The 22,845-nt window shown below is 36.5% G+C and overlaps 1 long non-coding RNA gene across 1 annotated transcript in view; it reads left to right on the top strand.

The window, feature by feature from the left end:
* Nucleotides 1-22,845, top strand: part of LOC123383428 — a 230,535-nt gene that overhangs the window by 68,495 nt on the left and 139,195 nt on the right. Inside the window, exon 2 of the long non-coding RNA XR_006593145.1 lies at nt 8,270-8,394. This is a non-coding gene — a long non-coding RNA (uncharacterized LOC123383428). The remainder of the gene's footprint in view (nt 1-8,269; nt 8,395-22,845) is intronic.

Genomic DNA, 22,845 nt, shown 5'->3' with positions numbered 1-22,845 from the left:
AACAGCCCAAACTATGTAAATATTTCCCAGAGGATATTTGGGGATCCAGTATCAAGCCTGAATGGTATTTCCTGTTTGCATATGCAATCCTCCGATCCATCCCTAATAAACTAGGAGGAATCTTAGCCCTAATCCTCTGTATCCTAATTCTAGCAACCATTCCGCTACTTCACACTTCAAAATAACAAGGAATGATATTCTGATCACTTAGCCAATGCCTCTTCTGATTCTTAGTAGTGGACCTACTAGCCCTAACATGAATTGGAGGACAGTAGAATACCCTTTAATTACCATTGGTTAATTAACCTCCATCCTATACTTCTCAACTCTCCTAATCTTCCTACCTATTTCTGGTATTAATAAAATCATCTTTTAAAATGAAGACTCTTCATAGTATATAACATACCTTGGTCTTGTAAACCAAAAAGGAGAATATCTTCCCTCCCTAAGACTTCAAGGAAGAAGCAGCAGCCCCACCATCAGCACCCAAAGCTGAAATTCCTTTTAAACTATTAACTGCAATACCAGAAATTGATACCATAACTTTTATAATTCATATATTGCATACTTTTGTACTGTGCTTGCCCAATATGTTCTCATTTCCCCATGATGACGCAAACCATACAATATATCTATTAATGTTATGTAATACATACTATGTATAATCTAGGGTTGACAACCAACCTACTAACTATATACGGGTGATGAGGAGGTATCGTTTGATAAAGCACATTCCAAGGCCACCACACACCTATTGCTCAAAAAGGCCTGAAGTATGGAATAACTCTCTTCATCATTTCACAAGTATTTTTCTTCAGAGGCTTCTTCTGAGCCTTTTACTACTCAAGCCTTGCCCCAACTCCGGAGTTGAGAGGGCTCCTGACCACCCACAGGTATTACTCCTCTCAATGGCCTAGAAATCCCTTTACTCAACACCTCTGTACTATTAGCCTCCAGAGTGTCAATCACTTGAGCCCATCACAGCCTAATAGAAGGCAATCGAAAGCACACAGTCTAAGCCCTTTTTATCACAATTTCCTTAGGGGTGTATTTCACATTACTTCAAGCCTCAGAATACTATGAAACATCCTTTATAATTTCGGATGGAGTATGTGGGTCCACTTTATGTTGGAGTGTATGATCCACAAGCTGTTTTGGAAAATATTCAATTGCAATATAGGACATATTTCTCAAATAGGCAAGTTGCTCTGTGGATTCATATGGAGGCTCTTGTCTACCTTTAGCATCTCCCTAAAAATGAGAAACAGGTGGATTTAGTTGCTTGGATTAATGAATAAATTCTATATGTGGTTCAGAGCCAGGAAAGTCAACCAGAAAGTACTTTTTCCTGGGCATTAAAAAAAATTGACATTTAGGGGTGCCTAGGGGGCTCAGTTAAGTGTCAACTTCAACTCAGGTCATAATCTCATGGCTTCTGGGTTTGAGCCCCAACTCAGCTCAGAGACAGGAGCCTGCTTCAGATCCTGTGTCTCCCTTTCTCTCTACCCCTCTCCCCCACTCATGCTGTGTCTCTCTGTCTCTCTCAAGAATAAATAAGCATTTTTTTTTCTGGGCGCCCGGGTGGCTCAGTCAGTTAAGTGTCCGACTTCTGCTCAGGTCATGATCTCACGGTTCATGGGTTCAAGCCCCACATCAGGCTGTATGCTGACAGCTCAGAGCCGGGAGCCTGCTTCTGATGCTGTGTCTCCCTCTCTTTCTGCCCCTTCCCCACTCATGCTCTCTCTCTCTACAAAATAATTTTAAAAAGTTAATTTTTTTTATATTTAATGTGAAAACGATGATCTCATGAAGTTTACATACCATATTAAACATTACTTACTATCAGTTTTGATGGCTATGTTATGACCTCTAAAAATAATACGACAATTGGTGGCACATTATATGCTTTTCAAAACTGCTCTAAAATAGAAATAATGTGAATTAAAATACATATTGCTGGGGTGCCTGGGTAGCTCAGTTGGTTAAGCATCCAACTTCGGTTCAGGTCATGATCTTATAGTTTCTGAGTTTGAGCTCTGTGTCAGGATCTGCACTGACAGCTCAGAGCCTGGAGCCTGCTTTGGATTCCATGTGCCCCTCTCTGTCTGCCCCTCCCCTGCTTGTGCCCTCTCTCAGAATAAATAAACATTAACAGAACATGCATATTGCTGACATGCTGGGGATTGCTCTAAAATAACTGTATGGCAAACTTTATGTGTTAGCAAGATAAAAAGAAATTGCTAAAAATTTTCCCTCTGCATTAAGATAATGAGGCTTGAATGATAAAGTAGCAAGATCCAAGATATGTCAAATCAAAATATTTACAAAGTTTTAATAATGTTTTAGACTAAACAAAAGCAAGAAGGAAAAATTAAGGAAATAATTCTTATTCTAAATTTAATTTTTTTCTGTTCTTAGTTACAAGCATTTCAAAGACTTTTAATAACACAGTAACTTTTAAACTTATAGTTAAAATGAGGTGAGGTAACATTTAACTACAACAACAACTTACCGCTGTTATGTGAAAATATCTTCCTGGTAGTTTCGGAGATATTTTGTCCCATTCAAGAAGAAACTTGAATAATTATCTCAAGAAACTGCTGCCTCATCTGAAATTTGAAGCTCAATGCAGTTTAAGACATTTTATCTTTGGGCCGCTAAAAAGGAGGACATTTTATTAAATTGTGCCTATCATCAGGCAGATGTCTTGAAAGGGCTTTTATTTATTTCTTTTTTTCAACTTTTTTTTTTTTATTTATTTTTGGGACAGAGCGAGACAGAGCATGAACGGGGGAGGGGCAGAGAGAGAGGGAGACACAGAATCGGAAACAGGCTCCAGGCTCTGAGCCATCAGCCCAGAGCCCCACGCGGGGCTCGAACTCCCGGACCGCGACATCATGACCTGGCTGAAGTCGGACGCCCAACCGACTGCGCCACCCAGGCGCCCCTTGAAAGGGCTTTTAAAAGAGTAATTCTTAAAGTAGCAAGTTGATACCTTTTCTAAATTATGGGAATATTTATTGAGAAAATTTTATTAGTTTTATAAGATATTCTAAGTTAAAAATAAGTAGTAACTACCGCTGACAGTGAAAGTTACCTAGTGATAAGTAATTACACATTTAGTCAGAAGATAGTTAACCTGTAATTCTAATTATGCAATGATCATGAAAACAAGTTGTTTCCAGAAACCATGTGTTAAATTTATGAAATACAATAATGTATTTTTGACTCTATTGCAAATAAAAGCAAAATTACTAGCACTATTTCTGTTTCATGTAAGACGTAAACATTTTAACATGTCTCTATTCCTAAGATAAGTTTTCCGGCTAAATGTGAAATAACATATTGGTGAGGTGAAACTTCTTGAAATATTTCAATCAAACATTTTTGGGCACTTCTAATGATGTTTTGACTCGATCTGTGGGAATGGATCAGACCTGGAATCGTATCTCCCTTCGTGGGGGTGGGGGGGGGGGTGGGAAAGGAATTCTAGCTTTGCTACTGTTGAACCAAAAGCTTCACAGCATGACTTGGTTTTCCTACTGTGTAAATAACTGTAACTTCAACTTCCAGAGTCTGAATTGTTTCTGTCAATTTAATGTCTGAGTTGTGGTATAAATGCAAAAGAAACTCCAAAATGCAATTGCAAATTTTTACTTAAAGAAGTGTTTTGTTTTTTTTTTCCTGGAATATTATTGAGATACTTAGTTTGGATTGACTGATGATTTGTGCTGGGAGTTAACAAAAGGGAACTCTGCCCTTGGATTGATACCACCTCTTGGCTCCTGGGAAATGCATGATGCTTTGAGGGATTTTTTTCATCTCCTGTTCTTTGTTCTTCTCTGGTCCATTCCCTCCTGTGACCAGTGATGCTGACTGTAGAATGGCTGATTGAGATGAATGGTACAGTTTGTGGCACCGGAGATAGAACAAATTAACTGGTTCCTTTGGGGCTAGAATTGATGGCATTTTACTAATTAGTGGACGAAGTGAGCCAGGCACAGTGCCGTAGAAATGAGTGTGTGAAGTGATCTCTGTTAATGTCCCGACATGGGAGCAAATCAGATAAAGCTGGGGGTGGGAGGAGGCAGGCAGAGAGAATTCCAGAAATCAGGAATTAGATACACTTGTTTTACTTACAAGTAGAGATGTCTTTTGACCTCATTTCATCTTTTAGGAAACACTTTGGATACTACATTTACTTCAGACTTTGAGAGCTATTGCTATTTGTTTGATGCATAATCTAAACTTATGTTTTTGGGGAAAAATGTTCTCCTTCAATTATGTAAAAATTCTTGTTATTCATGCTGGTAATACACACAATAACTATATGGCTCTCAAACATAAACATCCATAGAAATAATGCTGGTTAAAGCTATTGGGTTATTAGATTATGCTTTCTTTTCTTCATGTTTTACTCCTCTATTCTAGGAAAAGGTAATCTTTATTGCTTCCTTAACTCACGATAGGTTTCTATAAATAGGAAACAAAACAATAGTCCTGGCTTTTGTTTTTCTGAAGATTAAACTTCTTGAAAAGAGGGAAGAAAGATGATAGTTTTGGAAGTAGCAAAGGGAGATTATAGGAAGGAAATTGAGGTTAATAAGTTGTCTGAGTAGTAGGACTTATTAACTCCAGTTTTGGTTCTGTTGAAGGGAAACGACTGCTTGGTACAAATAGGGAGGCTGATCCTTGTGCCCTGGCTATAGCTTTTATCAAGTTTCATGCGTCATAAGTGCTAGACACAGTTAAGCTATCCAACACCAAGAAGCCATGCTGACTTGGACTATGGGCATCTCACCATGTGGACCAATTAACAGAAATTTACCTATTTGTCTTTCTGGAAACTTCATACAATGCTGAGTTGGAAGCAGCCATGGAAGGGGTAAGGTTTTAGGGATTCCCAATATTGACAGGGATTGAAATTACAGGCAACACTATAGGATGTGGAATGGAAGTCAGATTAAATGTGAATTCTAAGAGAATAAAGACGTTGTCTACTAAAGTTTGTGAAATGAGAAATCGTGTATTTTGTGATACATGATAACCACTCTGTGATTAGAGTATGTATATACCCTTAACTGTTGGTTTATTTATCTTTGTAATGAAGCTAATTAACATACTGTTTCAGGTGTACAATATAATGAATCAAAATTTGTATACATTATCAGTGCTCATTAAGACAAATGTACTGGTGATTGTTATTTCTCCTCTCTACCCACCTATCTCCCCTCCCCTTCCGTCTAGCAACCAACAGTTCTCTCTATTTAAGAATCTGGTTTGGGGGGCACTTGAGTGTCTAACTTTGGCTCCAGTCATGATCTTGTGGTTCATGAGTTGGAACTCCACATCAGGCTTGCTGCTATCAGCCTGTCATCACAGAGGCCACTTTGGATCCTCTGTCCCCCTCTCTCTGCCCCTCCCCCACTTGTGATCTACCCAAAATAAATACATATTAAAAAAAGAATCTGGTTTTTTTATTTCATTTTTCTTTATTTATTTCTTGAATTTCACATATGAGTGAAATCATACGGGATTTATCTTTCTCTGACTTATTTCACTATTTATCTTTCTCTGACTTATTTCACTATAACCTCTAGGTCCATCCATGTTATTGGAAATGGCAAGATCTCTTTCTTTTATGTGGCTGAGTAATATTTAATTGTATATTACACACACACCACAGTTTCTTTATTCATCTGTGGATGGACACTTGGGTTCCTTCCATAAGTTGGCTACTCTAATGCTGTAATAAACACAGGGGTGCATATACCTTTTGAAATTGATATTTTTATTTTCTTTGGGTAAATATCAAGTAGTGGAATTACTGGACCATATGGTAATTCTGTTTTTTAATTTTTTGAGGAATTTCCATATTTTTCAAAATGGCTGCACCAATTTGTATTCCCACCAACAATGCATGGAGGTTCCTTTTTCTCCACATCCTCATCAACACTTATTTTTTTAGGTTTTTGGTTTTAGTTGTTCTCACAGGTAAAAAGTGATATCTCATTGTGGTTTTGATTTGCATTTCCCTGATGATAAGTGAGGTTGAGCATCTTTCCATGTGTCTCTTGGCCGTCTGGATGTTTTCTTTGAAAAAATGTCTATTCAGGTCCTATGCCCATTTTTAACTGGATTGTTTTTCTGGTGTTGACTTGTGTAATTTCTTTTTTTTTAATTTTTTTTTTTATTTATTTTTGGGACAGAGAGAGACAGAGCATGAACGGGGGAGGGGCAGAGAGAGAGGGAGACACAGAATTGGAAACAGGCTCCAGGCTCCGAGCCATCAGCCCAGAGCCCGACGCGGGGCTCGAACTCACGGACCGCGAGATCGTGACCTGGCTGAAGTCGGACACTTAACCGACTGCGCCACCCAGGCACCCCGACTTGTGTAATTTCTTTATATATTTTGAATATTAACCTCTTATCAGATATATCCTTTGCACATATCTTCTCCCATTCAGTGGGTTGCCTTTTTGTTTTGTCGATGGTTTCCTTGTCTGTGCAAAAGCTTTTCACTTTGGTGTAATCTCAGTAGTTTAATAGTGCTTTTATTTCTCTTACCTCAGAAAAACGTTTCTACAGATGCTGTAAATTATTGCTTATGTTTTCTTCTAAGAGTTTTATGGTTTCAGGTCTCACATTTAAATCTTTAATTCATTTTGGTTTTATTTTTGTGTATGGTGTAAGAAAGTGGTCCAGTTTCATTCTTTTGCATATAGCTGTTCAGTTTCCCCAAAACGATTTGTTGACGAGGCTGTCTTTTCCTCACTGTATATTCTTGCCTCCTTTGTCATAGATTAATGGACCATATAAACATAAGTTTATTTCTGGCCTCTCTATTCTGTTCCATTTATCTATGTGTCTGTTTTTGTGCCAGTACCATACTATTTTGATGCTAAAGTTTTGTAGTATATGTGGAAATCTGGGATTGTGTTATTTTCAGCTTTGTTCTTCTTTTTGTGAGTAATTATTTTAAACTTTTTTTTTTTTAAACTTTTTTTCCAATTGCAAGATACTTTGTTTCTGCAGAAAAATAACTATTTGGAGTAAATTGTGTTGGTATATTCATATAAAGTATCAATGCATTGATATAATAACTTAAGCATTAATTGGAATTTATATTTCTTACCTTCTCACAGAGTATTTATCAATCTAACCATTTAGATTAATATTAAGAAGAGATTGAATATAAAATTCTCTATCCTCTTCGTTTATTTTGATACTGATTTCTAGCAAGGCTGTCAGACTGTTGGAAAACTAACCAATATTTTCTGCACTTTCTTAAATTATACCTGAATTCACTCCAGAAAACCTATTAGAATAGTTAAGCTCCCGCACACCCTGCGTTTAAAAATACTTCAAGGCCCACCAGTCAGAATTTCTATAAATAGCAATTAAAATATTTTAAATAATTGGTAACCCATATACTAAAAATTCAACCTAGGTGAAAGTTTCCCCAAAATCCCTTTGTTTAACTTGTTCTAAAATGTAAGATTTATAGAAAACTGAATTTTGGTACAGATTTTGCTTTGTGACTCTGAAAAGTGTTCATTGGGACCATTTCCAGTTTCTCACTATTATAAATAGTACTCTGTTCATTTCTCTCTTTTCCTTTTTGAATGGATTATTGAAAGCCAAATAATTAAATGACCAGTTAGGATTTATTTCAGACACTTGATATATATTATCAAATTGCTTTTGCCAGTCTCTTATATCCATACTACAGTGCATCAGAGTGTCTCTCTCAAGGTATTCTTGCCAGCATTAATATGAGCATTTTACAAACTATTTGTTAATTTAGTAGAAGAAAACTGGAATCTCACTGATTTTTAATATACATATCTTTGATCAATAGCAAGATTGAATAGTTCTGTTTGTCTTAAAGTAGGCTTCATGCTCAGTACAGAGCCCAACGTGGGGCTTGAACTCATGACCCTGAGACTAAGGCCTGAACTAAGATCAAGGATCAGGTGCTTACCCAACTGAGCCACCCAGGCATCCCTGAATACTTTATTTTTTTTTATTAGTCATTGCATATTCTTTTAGGTTACTTTCCTATTTTTAATCATTTTTAAATTAGGGGATTTAGTGTTTCTTACAGTTTTATATAACTAAATACATTTACATATTTTTATATAATAAAGACATTAAAAGTTTGCTAACACTTTCTGAAAATGTATCTTTGTTCATTACATTTCAGTATACTTCATGATGTTTTAACACTTACTATGTTCTTTTCTTGTATTGAAAATTAATAATACAGGCTCCTGAGTTGCTCACTGTGACCTGAAGGATGCATAGGAACTTTTCAGGTGAAAAAGGAGAAAGAAAATTTCAGACCACAGGAAAAGCAAGTAGGAGCTGAACCTACCCGAGGAAGTGATAGAGGTGAGTGTTGCTAAAAACACAACTCACAGGGTGGGGAGATCAAATGGCCAAGTATCAATTTTCTGGAAGATATTTAACTAATAGTTCATTTTCCCAAATTTACTATTCTCAAAATGGCTTTTCTGTATTAAAATTGCATGCATTTTTTTCCAAATGGGATACTTGTATTCTCTTTTTATAATTTCTGAAGGTTTTTCATTTACAAATTTCTTTTCTGCTCAGGGCAGCATTTTGAGTAGTGTCCATGCTGTCAAAAACTAAGGTTCCTAGTTAGTTATAGGGCACTTGCTAATGTCATCAATAGAAAAAATACAAGTTTCATAATAAATATCAAATAAGAATTTTATCTGGGAACTTTTCAGTTGACACTATTTTCTCGTTTTTTCCCCCAATTGTTTTACTGTGGTAAAATTGCACACAATATAAAATGAGCCATCTTGACCATTTTTAAGTGTACAGTTTGGTGGTATTAAGGACATTCATACTGTTCAGCCATCATCACTATCCATCTCTTGTAAAACTGAAACTCTGTACCCATTAAACATTAGCTTCCCATAACCCCTACCCGAAGTCTCTGGAAATCATTATTTTACTTGGTTTTATTGTTTTTTATCTCCCAATTCCCCCCATGCAGTAGCCTCAGCTTCTGGTAACCACCATTGTACTCTATTACTGTGAGTTTAGCATTGTGCTTTGTTTGTTTGTCGTTTTTAGATCCACATATAAGTGGCATCTTAAAATATTTTGCATCTTTGGATTATTTCACTTAACATAGTGTCCCTGAGTTTACCCATATTGTCACAAACAGTGGGATTTCCTGCTTTTTCACGGCTGAGTAATATTCCTTTTTATATAAAACACATTTTGTGTGTTCCTCTGTAGACAGACATATATTGGCTATTGTGAATAATGGTGCCATGAATATGGGAGTATAGCTATCTCTTCGGCCCAGTGATTTTATTTCCCTTGGATATATGCCCACAAGTGAGGTTCCTGGATTGACGAGTAGTTATCTTTTTAATTTTTTTGAGAAAAGTCCATACTCTTTTTTCATAGTGATTGTATTAATTTACATTCTCACCAAGAGTGAAAAAACAGTGGGAAAAGGGGTCCCTTTTCCCCACATCCTCAACAACACTCCCTCTCTCTTGTATTTTTGGTGATAGCCATTCTGACAGGTGTGAGGTCATACCTCATTGTGGTTTTGATTTGCATTTCCCTGCTGGTTAGTGGAGTTGAGCACCTTTTCGTATACTTTTTGGGTATTTGTATGTCTTTGGGAAAATGTTTTCAGGTCCTTTGCCCATTTTCTAATCAGGTTTTTATGGTTTTTTTTGGTTGCTGGTTTGTTTGTTTATTTGTTTGTTGTTTTGCTATTGAGTTATATGAGTTCCTTATGTATTTTGTATATTAACCTTTTGTTAGATACATGATTTGGAAATATTTTCTCCCATTCTGTAGGTTGCCTTTTTATTTTATTCCTTTGGTGTGCATAAATTTTTTATTTGTGACCCAATGCTACTTGTTCATTTTTGCTTTTGTTGCCTATGCTCTTGGTGTCAGATCCCAAAAACCATTCCAACACTGATGTCAAGGATTTTTCCCCCTGTACTTTCTTCTAGGACTTGTACAGGACTTAGCTTGGCCATATATGAGCTTCTTTATGATCCTTTAAAGTTAAGTTCATCTAATTCACAAAGAGTTTTAGGAATCCCTCTATAGCTGCCACCAGTTCAGCCTTCCAGAGTAATAAAACTGTACTTTGATTAATTTCCTTTCAAATTTTTTTGGCCTTTTAACTAGTTTCTAACATGCATATAGGGAATAGGAATGCTGTTCCTTGGACACCAAATATCTCAACATCTTGTATATTTGGCTAGAAATCTTGCCCTGATATTTGGGGAGGAAAAAAAAAATCACATTTCTGGCACATCTTGAGCAGAAGGCATCAGGTTTCAATGCTTTTATATGTCATGTGAGCTTTTGACCTTAGTTGGTTGCAGCAGTTTATATTTCAGTAGGTTTTTAACTGGATCAGGCAGGACAGGCCTCAGTAAGCATAAAAAATGGGACACTATGACTGCCCTTATCCTGACCCACACTGGCTTAGCTTTTAACCAAGCAGGGTCTGCTGACATAAGGATTAAATGATCAAAGGAAAAAGCTATTTAGTCCTTGTTAAGGCTTATATCAAAACAAGCTGAGCCTTCCAAGTGTTTGAGCTTTCCAAGCATTTGTGCATTAGAGAAAAGGGGAAAAAAAGAAAACTTCTGTTTTCACAGTCAAGTGTACATATTGAATTATTAAAAAATTTGAGATGTAATTGACATAACATTGTATAAATTTAAGGGGTGTAATGTGTTAAATACACTTATATATTGTAATACAATTCATACCATAGTGTTCACTAATACCTCCATCGAGTCACATGATTATCTTTTGTTTTTTGTGGTAAGAACATTTAAAATCGATCCTCTTTCTTAGCAACTTTCAAGTATGTAATACAGTATTGTTAAACATAATCACAGTGCTAGGCACTGGATCCCTAGAACTTATTCATCTGCTAACTGTAAGTTTATACCCTTTGACTAACACCTCCCAATTTCTCCCACCCCCAGCCCCTGGTAACCACAATTCTGTTCATATGAGTTCAGCTTTAAAAAAATTTTTTAGGGGCGCCTAGGTGGTGCAGTCAGTTAAGCGTCCGACTTCAGCCAGGTCATGATCTCGCAGTCCGTGAGTTCGAGCCCCGCGTCAGGCTCTGGGCTGATGGCTCAGAGCCTGGAGCCTGCTTCCGATTCTGTGTCTCCCTCTCTCTCTGCCCCTCCCGTGTTCATGCTCTGTCTCTCTCTGTCCCAAAAATAAATAAACGTTGAAAAAAAAATTAAAAAAAAATTTTTTTTTAAATTTTTATTTATTTTTGACAGAGAGAAAGAGAGCATAAGCAGGGGAGGGGCACAGAGAGAGGGATACATAGCATCTGAAGCAGGCTTCAGGCTCTGAGCTGTCAGCACAGATCCCGATGTGGTGCTCCAACCTGCTGACCGCGAGATCCTGACCTGAGCCGAAGCCAGAGGCTTAACCGACTGAGCCATCCAGGCACCCCTATAAGTTCAGTTTTTTTACATTCTGTATATAAGTGATACCATAATCCCACTTCTGAGTATATGTATCCAAAGGAAATGAAAGCAGGGTATTGAAAATGTATCTGTGCTCCCATGTTTATTGTAGTTACAGCAGTCAAGATATGGAAACAACCTAAGTGTCAACTGATGAATGGATAAAGAAGATTTGAGATCTATATATGGAATATTATTCAGCCGTGAGAAAGAAGGAAATGCTGAAAGAATCATGGGGGATAGAGGCCAACAATATGTGTTTTGTGTCAGGTGTAAATAAGTAATGCTAATTGGGAAGCCCCAAGTTCAGTTCCTCTTAATGTAATTTTGAATTATATTGAGAACTAAGAGGAAAAAAGTGGATAGTCCAGTCTTTTGGAATTAAGTGGAATTAATGCTCAAGTCTAAGACCTCCCCATATCACCTCAACTCGGACCTGGTTTATTAATTACCCAAATTTGGGCCAAGATGTTGGTGCTCATTGACCCAGACTATGTTTTCATCTGGGAAAGGGGGGTAGATTTTGTCAACGAACAATTAGAAAGAAAGAGAGACTTAAAATAAGGATGATATGCTATCTTGTGTTGTTAGAGAAACATCAGAATGAAATTAAAATACCAAAAGTTTAGAGGAACATAAATACCTATTATTGAAATATTTTGTCCCAGAGAATCAAATTTATTCAAGAAGGCAGGGAGGATCCAGAGTAATTTGACATCTGTCTTTCAGACTTACTATCTGCATGGGAGCAGTAGGAAAATAAAAGAAAATAACGGAATATGGACTAATTAAGCTGATAAAGAGAGATTTACTTTAAGAACTTAGAACCACATGAGGCAGATATAAAAGATGAAAGAAAATGATTTTGTTTCTAATTGACCTTTAAGGGGGAAGCCCAGGCAGTGGTCATTAATGATAAAATAGAATGCACTGAGTATATGGTTTTGCTAAATGCCACACGAGCAAACAGTAAAAACAAGGTTTGGCCAATGCTATAAAATGAACCTGTGGAATACAAGAATAAATCTGAAATGTTTTAAAACAAATAATTACTATAAAATTATTAAAATTTAGTAACCATTTTGAAGTATGGCAAACTTCAGGATTGCTCCAGCAATCACAACTGGTCATTGGTGACACTACACACTCACTTTCAGCTAGTGTTTCTGGAGGAACATCTCACATTTTCTTCTTTTTCATAATCTTTTTATTCTTTATTATGTATAGTAGATAATTCTGGAATTTTTCTTAGGAAAAACTGGGGTGGCAAATTTAACATTTTTCTTTTACTTTATCTTCATCAGATATGAAGTTTTTTGAAATGAAACTTATACTTGAAAGACTCATGGCTTAACTGGAATTAAAAAAAATAAAACTAGGGGTATGGCATGGCTCAGTTGGTTAAGCATCCAACTCTTGATTTTGGCTCAGCTCACAATCTCACGGTTCATGAGTTTGAGCCTTGTTTCTGGCTCTCTGCTGCTGGTGTGGAGTCTGCTTGGGATTTTCTTTCTCCCTCTCTCTCTGCCCCTCTCCAGCTTGTGCTCTCTCTCAGAATACATACATACATACATACATACATACATACATAAAACTTAAAAAATAATACTAAATATTTTCATAAGGCTTATATCTTTATGAATGAAGTATGGCAAATAGCATGACATAGTCTTTATTCTGCCTGAAGTTGACATTTAAATTTAAATGCACATTCATTGGTTCAAATTAGATACCACATCCTCCATAAAGTTTTAGCTTATGTTCCCTTAAAATTCCTATTGGCAATCTATTTCCTTTTTAACTATTTGAAAATTATTTTTTTAATGTTTATTTAAAAAATTTGTAAATTCTTAACAATTGTGTATCCTTCCTCATCATTGTTAAATTTACTTTTACAGAAATATATATAAACTTACATATCAATTAAATGACAGAATTGAAATAATAAAACACCTAGGATTTTTGCCGCATGTTATACTTATCATGGGAATCTATCTTTGAAAGCAGTTATTTCCCAATATTAAAAATAAATCTGAATAATATGCCTTGTGTGTATTATTGATTATTACACTGACAAGAATGAAGTAGGTGATCACATGATCAAATACAATTGAAGAGTGTCACAGACAACAATGAAGTAGACATTGAGCACTTCAGCTTTCCAAGTGCTGAGACCAAAGCTGAAATGAACCAAATTTAGGCACATCCTGAGGTCTATGTGAATCCAACTGAAAGATGTCCTCTGAAAACTATAGATCCGTGGTGCATAGCATAGCAATTGGGAAAGCCTTCTGGAAGATTGCTTTCTTCTCTAATGTACATTTTTGCTCAATTTTTCTAAATTTCCTGTGACCTTTATAATATTTCACTAAACATGCAACTGTTTATCCTTAAAGCAATGGATATTAACATATATTTTGGCTATTTTTACTTTTTCTTTTCCTAGAAATTCTACTTGGAATATCCATGTCTATCTCTCATTGTAAACATAGGTATCTCTGGAGTATATACCTAGGAGTGTGATTTTTGGTTTGTAAGGTTTATGCTTATTCCATTTATCAGGTAATATTACATTGTTTTCTAAAAGGATGTAAAATGTTCCTGCCTGTAGAGGCTAGTTAGTAAGGATATCCAATACCTATTTGTCACTTTCCCTTTCATCTAGTGGCTGAGTTCTGACCAACAGAAAGTAGGCAGAGATAGTATGCAGTCTTGAAAGAGAAATGTATCCTTCTCCTTATCATTCTTACTTTCTTCTGGCTGGAATGAAGAGAAGATGGCTGGCAGGGGGAGGAATCTTAAATCATAAGGGAATAAATCATGCCTTAAGGATGGTGGGAACAAAATTTTTTAAATTTATTAAAGAGAGAGAGAGAGAGAGAGAGAGAGAGAGAGAGAGAGAGAGAGAGAGAATGAATGAATGCAAGCAGGGGAGGGGCAGAGAGAAAGGGAGAGTGAGAATCCTAAGCAGGCTTTGTGCTGTCAGTGCAGAACCTGACATGGGCGTAGATCTCACAAACTGAGATCATGACCTGAGCCAAAATAAAGAGTTCGATACTTAACTGACTGAGCCACCCAGCTGACCCACACTTGTTTTTAAAGACTGGGAACAACATTTTAAAAAATATAGAAGGGGCTTGGGTCCCAGATGATAATGGAACTCCATATTAGTGATGGACTTCTAATGTCAATAAGAGATACATATAAGCCACTATTTAGGTTAGGTCACTGGTAGTTGGGTTTTCTGACACTTTCATTGCAACCTAATGACAACTAACTTGCATTGTCAGCAACATCTTAGAAGCATTCCTATTGGTCTTCGTTCTTGACAACATTTGTTATTATCATATTTTCTCCACTTTTGAGAATTTGATGAGTCTAAAATGGTCCTGAATCATGGCTTCAATTTTGATTTCTTTATTATTAATTAAATTGTCTCTTTATACATAAATTACATGATTCCATTTATGAAATAGCTGTTATTGACCTTTGACTAATGAATAGATTGTTTTAATTGGTAAGATTCTAAAAATATATAGTCTAGATATTAATTCATGTTGGTTATGTACTTTTCAAATAACCAAACCCAGTGTGTGAATTGCATTTTCATGTCCTGATGATGATGAACACAACTTCTTAAGATAAAGTAGCTGTATTCATTTTTGTGGATGGAGAGGAAGATGGCAGCAGAGTAGGACTCTAGGCTCTCCTCATCCTAAAAACACAACTAGATAACTATCAAATTATCCTGAATACTCCAGAAATTGACCTTAAAACTGACAGAGCAAACTCCACAACTAAAGTGAGAGAATATCAAAGAAGATAGCAAGTATGGAGACATGGTTTAGGGGAGAAACAAATCACAGGTGCTGAGGAGGGGAGGGAGCTGTGGTGATGAGGGAGCCATGGTGATAAAGTGTGTGAGAGAGAGGAGCACACAGGGGAACTCAGAAGGAGAATGTTTCCCTAAAGCCATCAGCTTGGAAAACAAGAGGGCTGAATTTCATGAGTTCTTGTAACCAGTGGGGCCTAAAGTCTGAAGTTTTAAAGGTTAGTGGACTTGGCTGGGATAGAGCCTGGAGGGCCTTGTGCTGCTCCTGGAGAGAAGGCAGGCAAACAACCTGAGGGCAGATAGTATGGAAACAGCAATCTGAAGGGCACCTGGGACACACAGTGGGGGAGATTATTCATTCTTATTGCAGCTCATCCTTGACAGGTAGTGTTCACAGAGACATCTCTCTGGGAACAAAATATCTGGCAGGGTGGTGGTATTTCCTTCCCCCACCCCTCAGCATAAACGACAGAGCTACCTGCATGAAGTAGTGCAGTGCAGATGCTAGCTGCCTAACTGGCTTACACCAAGCCTTACCCCACTGCACTCTGGTGGAACTACCCTTCTCAATCAAGCTTGCCTCAGTCCCAACACAGTGGGCCCCTCCCCCAGAAGACCAGCATAAGCCCTTGCCCACACCACTGTCTTCTGACTATGGAGAGTTATGCAGGGCCTCATTTCTGGAGGAGGTGGTGACATGTCTCATTTCACAGACCAGAGCATACATAGTTAAAACTCACCACCTTCAAGTTAGGGACCAAACACTGCCCACATTAGGTACAGAACACCCCTTCAAAAGACTGGCCTGAAGGATAGAGCAGCCAATACACAATAGTGGAGTGCATGCAGCATGCACCAGAGACACTCCCTGAAGCCCCAGGCCCTGGGCATTGCAAGACCTCTTCTTCATAAGGCCATTACTTTCAGATGCAGGAGACATAACTGGCTTTTTAACACAGAAAAGGCAGAGACTTCGATACAAAATGAGAAGGTGGAGGAATTTATCTCACATGAAAGAACAAGATAAGGCTACAGCCAGAGATCTAAGTGAAAGATAAATAACATGCCTGATGGAGAATTTAAAGCAATAATCATAAGGGTACTCTGGGCTTAAAAAAAGAATAGAAGACATCAAAGCAACCTTGAAAAAGAAAAGCAATGCGGGAAGCATCACAATTCTGGACTTCAGCTTATATTACTAAGCTGTAGTGATCAAAGCAGTATGGTACTGGCACAAAAATAGACACATAGATCAATAGAACAGAATGGAAAACCCAGAAATAAACCCAGAGCTAGATGGTCAATTAGTTTTTGACAAAGTGGAAAGAATATCCAATAGAAAAAAGACAGTCTCTTCAAGAAATAGTGTTGGGAAAACTGGACCACTTTCTTATACCATATATAAAAATAAATTTAAAATGGATGAAAGACCCAAATGTGAGACAGGAAACTGTTAAAATCCTAGAAGGGAACACAGGCAGTAACTTCTTTGATGTTGACCATAACAACTTCTTTCTAGATATGTTTCCTGAGGCAAGGGAAACAAAAACAAAAATAAGGTTTTGGGATTTAATCAAAATAAGAAGCTTCTACACAATGAAGGAAACAGTTAATAATACTGAAAGACAACCTATGGAATAGGAGAGAATATTGGCAAATGACGTAACTGATAAAGGGTTAGAATCCTAAATATACAAAGAAGTTATAAAACTCAACACCCAAAAAGTGAATAATCTAATTAAAAAATGGGCAGAAGACAGGAATAGACATTTTTACAAAGAAGATATCCAGATGGTCAACAGACACAGGAAAAGATGTTCAACATCACTCATCATTAGGAAAATAGAAATCAAAACCACAATGAACTACCACCTCACACCTGTCAGACAGCTAAAATTAACAACACAAGAAACAACAGGCATTGGCGAGTGTGTGGAGAAAGGGGAACTCTCTTGCACTGTTGGTGAGAATGTAAACTAGTGCAACCACTGTGGAAAGCAATATGGAGACTCCTCAAAAAGTTAAGAATAGAACTACTCTATAATCCAGCAATTGCACTACTATGTATTTACCCGAAGAATACAAAAATATTAATTCAAAGGGAGACATGCACCCCAATGTTTATAGCAGCATTATCTGCAATAGTCAAATTATGGAAACAGCCCAAATGTCCATTGATTGATGAATGTACAAAGAAGATGTGTGTGTGTGTGTGTGTGTGTGTGTATGTATATACCAAAAAATGCACAAATAAATAAGTGCACTATGTGTATACATATACATACAATGGAACATCACTCAGCCATAAGAAAGAATGAACTCTTAACCATTTGCAACAACATGGATGGAGCTGGAAAATATGCTAAGTGAAAAAAGTCAGAGAAAGACAAATACCACCTGATTTCAGTCATATGTGGAATTTAAGAAACAATACAAACAAGCAAAGGGGGACAAAAGAGAGGCAAGCCAAGAAACAGACTCTTAGAACAAACTGATGGTTACCACAGGGGAGGTAGGTGGGGAGGGGGGATGGGTTAAACAGGTGATAGGGATTAAGGAGTGCACTTGTGATGAGCCCTGGGTGTTGTATGGAAGTGTTGAATCACTATGTTGTACACCTGAGAGTAATATTTCACTCTAAACTGGAATTTAAATAAAAACTTTTAAAAAATAGCTGTATTTATTCATCTTTCCATTGTTATTTATGCTTTTCATGTCTTACATACCATAATGTCCTAAATCACATTTTCACATTTATAGTTTAAATATTTTAAACTTTGCTTTCATGTTTCAGTCTTCATTACACCTGGAATTGACTTTTTGTGTGTATAGTATGAGATAGGGCTTAGATTTGCTTTTATCTCATTTGAATTTCGTATTATTTCAACACTATTTCTTGAATAGGCAATTTTGTCCCCATGGATATAGGACATGTCATAAATCAACTGACCCATACAGGTCAGTTTTGTGATCGCTGTTCTTTAGGTCTGTATATCTGTACCAACACTACATAATTTTCATTAATAAACGTTTAAAGAGTCTTGATTTAAGGTAGAATAAACTTGTTCTTCATAAACATTTTCCCTTCAATCCAGTCACATTTCTTGGATTCTAAGATTACACATTCGCAAATACAATATGCAAAAAAACCCATGTAATTTTGTTAGAGGTTGTTCAATTTATCTCCATATCACTTGTCCCATTTTAAACTCTTAGCAACAGTGTGTGAGAAAGACTGTTGATCCCCTGGTTTGCCTTTCCTTTGAAGACAACTGGGAGTTTCTTAGTCACAGAATAAAACAAAACTAAACTAAAACTGCAATATTGGTTTGGAAGTGTAATAACTAGGCAACTGTATTCTTAGAGAACCAAGAGAAATAAAAACACATAGCAACAAGAATATATGTGACAAGATGTTCATAACAGCTTTAATCATTTTAGCAGAACTTGGGAAAATCCAAATGTTTATCCATGTGATTCTGTATTTATTCAGTGCACTACTAAAAAGGTATAAAAAGATTTGAACTTAGGATATTCACAGCAATGTAGAAGAGTTTCAAAAACACAATGTTGATCAAAAGAAATCAGACCTAAAAGAGTTCATACTATATGCTTTCTTTCACATGAATTTCTAGACTGCAAAAAATCAGTGATAAAGACAAATGAGAACAGAATAGGCCTCTGTCTAAATTGGGAGATTTCTTAAAATGGTGAACGAGGGAAATTTCTGGAATGATAGAAGGTTCATTATCTTAATTGGGATGGTGGTTTTAATGGGTGTATATATTTGTCAGACCTCACTGAATTGCATAGATTTAAAAGATTGAATGTTTTGCATGCACATTATATGACAGTTTAAAAATATCGTATATATAAAATGTATTTGTAGTAAATAAGGTAAATTCTGGAAACTGTATGGGGCAAGATCATGATTTGGGCTTATGTTGAGAAACAGTTGTCTACAGATCTCTCTTACTGATGCATGTCTGTGACTGAGGAACTATATACCAACTGTATTTTATTCTAGATTATCTTTTCAATGAGACTTTCAATAAATTCCCCTTTTAAAAAGTGTTTATTTTGGGAGAGAGAAAGAGAGAGAGAGCAGGGCATGGACAGAGGGGGAGGGAGAGAGAAAATCCCAAGCAGGCTCCACACTGTCAGCACAGAGCCTGCTGCAGGGCTTGAATTCAGGAAATGTGAGATCATGACCGGAGCCATGATCAAGAATCGGACACTTAACTGACTGAGCCAGCCAGGCGCCACCAATAAATAAATTCCCTTTTGACCTCATCTAGCCCAACTGAGTTTTGGCTCAAGGTGGCTTGTGACTTTCAACAGAAAGATGCTAATGGGGATAGAAAAAACTGTCCTTTTGAGGATAATTTTTAGGAATCTAATTGCTTAATAGGGATATCAGCTTAGTTTACAGTTGTTAATACACAACTTTTGGAGGGAAAAGTGATACAGTGTAGTTCTCTGGTTCAAGGTGTGGAATGCAAGAAATGAAAGAAAGATGCATCTATTAATCCACAACTACTTAAACTTGTGACTAAAATTACAGTAAATGCAGAAATCTTTTGGAAAAATACTTTGGACAAAGAGGATTATGGTGAAAAGCATTTAAACACTATGCTTATTGTTCTAAGAGATGGGTATACATTTAACCTCGAATTCCTATTTAAATGCCAATTGTATTCTATGTATACATTAGATACCTGTTTTATGTATGTGTATTTAATAATCATGAAAATGATGACTAATATATCTAGTATTATGTACACACACAAATCTAATGAATCTCTACAACAACGTGGACATTTCCCTCTCCATATTTCCCTCAGAGTTGTTAGAATCTCACAGCTAGTAAGTGTCAGACTCAAGGTTTTCACTGAGGTCGATTTAATTTCAAAGCCTGCGGTTTTTCTAAATCACTTCATACTGATTCTCTAGCAGTATGAATAGGAGTGTTAAAGATTAACTAATTTTAAATGAATAAGTTGGTGTATCTCTTAACTCACTATTGACCACTGCTTCCAAAATTCCTTTTGTATTTATACATTATTTTTTCACCCTAAGAAATGCAAAACTGGTTTCCTGCATGTCAACTCTGTTTATCCATGCCTTTCTATCTCCAGCTCCTTCTCTTTCAAAGTGAAAATTGTATTGCTAAACAATTGCCTTCCCAGCTCAGAATCTCATCTAGTTCCAATTTTGTTCAAAGACAGGTGTACGTTGATAAGAATTTTATCTCTGGGAGTTTCTACCAAGTTCACAGCTGCTGCTTCACACAACTGGCTGCCTCATAGTTGGTGAAAATGGGGGCACTAAATAACGATAGCCAAAGCCTCTTATATTTTGTCCTCTAGTAAATATATAATGAGAAATCAACGGAAAAGAAGAACAGGTTTGGGATGGACTAATAGTAATGGGAAATTTACCATGACCACAAACTTCAGGGACTTTCACGTATACAGGTCTCTTCCAAAGCTCTGTCTGGTTGTGTCAAATTTATATAACTTTTCTTAAAGAGTCCTTTTGCCCCAGATTATGTTCCACAAAATCTAGATTCTCTCCTCAGAAATTTGGAGGTGATAGGGATATTTCTAGCTGGAATACAAGATCAACATCGAGAAAAAGAAAGGTAATGAGAAAGTGCCTAATAAAGAAAAGGAGAGGAGCAATTGAGGGCGAAAGGGCAAAATGACAGAGTTAATTTTTTTTTTAATGGAAAGTTAGGGAGTAATCCAGAAATCATTGCAAAGAAGAGATTGAGAAAAAATATAGTGAACAGGATTAGGGACAAGAGATATTTGTCTCCTGTTTCACTTGGGAGCATTCCTTGGCAATAAAATTTCCACATCAATTCCTCACACAGTTGACCTCAAATATATTTAATTTTTTTATGTTTTTATTTTATTTTTGAGAGAGAGACAGAGTGCAAGCAGGGGAGGGGCAGAGAGAGAGGAAGACACAGAATCCACAGCAGGCTCCAGGCTCTGAGTTTTTGGCACAGAGCCCGACGGTGGGCCTCAAACTCACGGACTGTGAGATCATGACCTGAGCTGAGGTCGAATGCTTAACTGACTGAGCCACCCAGGAGCTCCAAAACTCAAATATATTTAAATTTCACTTTGTTTTGTAAAATATTGTACAAAACTTTAACCGAGAGTTTACCTGTCAATGACTCTTGGAAATACAAAAGAAAGTAAATCTCAGTTGCACATCAAGAATATATCCTAGGTCTAAAGAAGAAAATAGAACAAGCCAAGTAATGATAGAAAAGTAGCCTTCATCAGAGAGATCCAGAGCCTTCTGATCTCCCCTGATTTATTTACAAAGTCTTGACTCATTTCATTTCTGAAAGGCATTGTTTGTTTCCCTGATGCATGCATTCAAAGAAATTCTTTTCCTTTTTTTCCTTTTTACTGAAATTGGAATAACTGGGAAAAAAAAACAGGATGATTCCCTTTTGTCTAAATCTCTTGTTCTGATTTGTAGTAAGAGTTTGTATTGCTTTTCTATGATCTTTGCTTATTCCATGCACATTTTATGTCCACTGTTGTGTCTTTCTCTACTTTTGCCAACTCCTGAAGGCCTTTGGAAAAGCCACAAGTAGAAATGTTTAACGCTGGAATTAATAGTATTTAACTCCATTATGAAGGCTTTTGGTAGCAAAATGATGAGATGTTCCGTTTTTCTCAACTTAAAATTTGCATATGACCCAAAACCATTGAGTACTGAAGTAAAGAGTCATGTTTCAAGGCAGAGGAGAGAAATACTGGATTGAAGAGGTGTTCATAAATTAGGAAGGAATTTATCAGAAGAGAAAAGTAGAGGAGTCACAAAGTAACTTTGTGTCCTGAAAAGATACAAGGTGTCTGGAAGAGTAGGAAGAATTTGAGCACAACAGAAGGAAGATTAATTTCTCTCAGTAAATTACAAAAAGCCATTTGAACAAATTAAGATGGTAAAGAAATTTACCATAAATAATTTAAACTCATCATGTGGAATAATTTATTAATTTTTTTGTTAGTTTCAAAGACACATAATCAGAGTGGTCTTTAGTATTTTAGGTCTTATTGTCTGTGGTGGTTTTGTGTGTGTGTGTGTGTGTGTGTGTGTGTGTGTGTGTGTGTGTGTTGAAGAGGGGAACAATGGAAATGTCTAAGGTAGAAAAAAAATGTTTTTCCCCAACTTGATTGAGACATAATTGACATATAACACTGTACAGTTTTAAGGTGTACAACACGGTGATTTAATACACTTACATATTGCAAAATGATTACCACTATAGCTTTAGCTAAAACTTTCGTCATGTCACATAATTACCATTTATTTTTGTGATGAGGTTTAAGATGTACTCTTAGCAACTATCAAGTATATAATAGAGTATTCCTGACAGTAATTGCCATGCTGTATATTAGATCCCCAGAACTTAATCATCTTATAACTGGAAGTTTTCATGCTTTAACATAACCCTATTTTCTCCACCCATAA

Source organism: Felis catus, chromosome X, assembly GCF_018350175.1.
Source record: "Felis catus isolate Fca126 chromosome X, F.catus_Fca126_mat1.0, whole genome shotgun sequence".
Classification (NCBI taxonomy): domain Eukaryota; kingdom Metazoa; phylum Chordata; class Mammalia; order Carnivora; family Felidae; genus Felis; species Felis catus.
The sequence above is the reverse complement of the archived record's forward strand: the minus strand, read 5'-3'. Positions and strand labels throughout refer to the sequence as shown.